We start from the raw sequence: 1,514 nt of genomic DNA on the forward strand, positions 1-1,514 counted from the left end.
ATTATATGATTGTCTACCTAGAAATCAGAATAATTGACTGAAGAATTATTAGAAACTGTGTAAGGCCACAAAACATTTTTTTTTAAGATTTTATTTATTTGACAGAGAGAGACACACACACACACAGAGGGAACACAAGCAGGAGGAGCGGGAGAGGGAGAAGCATGCTTCCCGCTGAACAGGGAGCCCGATGTGGGGCTCGATCCCAGGACCCTAGGATCATGACATGAGTCGAGACAGACGCTTAACAACTGAGCCACCCAGGTGCCCCAGAACATTTTTTTGAGTATTTATTTTATACTGGCCATTTTTCTGTGCTGTATGTTGTTTCTAACAACTGGTTGACAAGCATATGGATACACAGGGCCAGGGGAAGTCAGAGGAGTTTGTTAGTAGTAGTGGGGAGTAAGGGTGGGCACCAAACACTTAAGGGTTAACTACTTCAGAAACCTTGATGGCCATGCAGGTGGTTTGGTCAACACTGGCAGGAACCCCTGTGAGCAACCCCATTCCCCAAACTGAGCTCCTGGCTCGGGTATATTCTGGAGCTGGGAACCATGGATGAAGCCTTTTTATTCTGCCCTTAGAAGTGAGCCTGTAGGGCGCCTGGGTGGCTCAGTGGGTTAAGCCGCTGCCTTTGGCTCAGGTCATGATCTCAGGGTCCTGGGATCGAGTCCTGCATCAGGCTCTCTGCTCAGCAGGGAGCCTGCTTCCTCCTCTCCCTCTGCCTGCCTCTCTGCCTACTTGTGATTTCTCTCTGTCAAATAAATAAATAAATAATCTTAAAAAAAAAAAAAAAAAAAAAAAGAAGTGAGCCTGTAATAAATCAGAGGGGTCCTGGAAGCCCTCTTCCTTATCAGCATCTCACCACAGACTGCAGCCAGAGCACAAGGTTGCTTGTGTGAGAAGAGAAGGAAGACCAGTCCAGATGGAGTAACTGGGCTAAGAAAACAGAAGCTCAGGACCCTTTCTCAAGAGCAAAACGAGAGGGGGGCATAGGGATGTGGGGAAGCGAGGAGAGGGGAGGAGGGCTCAGACATCAGCGACCTGAGAAGAGAGCTCCAAGTACATCAGAAAAGGCAAGGGTATACTTCCCTGGCAGTGGAGAGACCATGATCATGAAGGTGGTTTTCCCAGGGCGAGGCTTATCTTTTGCACCCTTGTGATTCCCCCAGATGTGGGAAATTCCACTGCATAATTTGTGGTCATGGGCAACTGCATTTGTGCTCTCCCCTGATTGGAAAAAAAAAAAAAGACAAAGGTATGGTTCTTTAGGACTTGTGTCTTTCTTTTTTTTTTTTTTTTAAGATTTTATTTATTTGACAGACAGAGATCACAAGTAGGCAGAGAGAGAGAGAGAGAGAGAGAAAGAGAGAGAGAGAAAGAGAGAGGAAGGGAAGCAGGCTCCCTGCTGAGCAGAGAGCCTGATGCAGGGTTCGGTCCCAGGACCCTGAGACCATGACCTGAGCTGAAGGCAGAGGTTTAACCCACTGAGCCACCCAGGCGGCCCAGGA

At 47.8% G+C, this 1,514-nt stretch overlaps 1 pseudogene; it reads left to right on the top strand.

Annotated features, from left to right (window-relative positions):
• The first annotated feature begins 1,087 nt into the window (after positions 1–1,087).
• Positions 1,088–1,236, top strand: LOC122914655 (annotated as a pseudogene).
• Positions 1,237–1,514: the final 278 nt, after the last annotated feature.

The sequence above is a fragment of the Neovison vison genome, chromosome 7 (assembly GCF_020171115.1).
Source record: "Neovison vison isolate M4711 chromosome 7, ASM_NN_V1, whole genome shotgun sequence".
Taxonomy (NCBI): Eukaryota; Metazoa; Chordata; class Mammalia; order Carnivora; family Mustelidae; genus Neogale; species Neogale vison.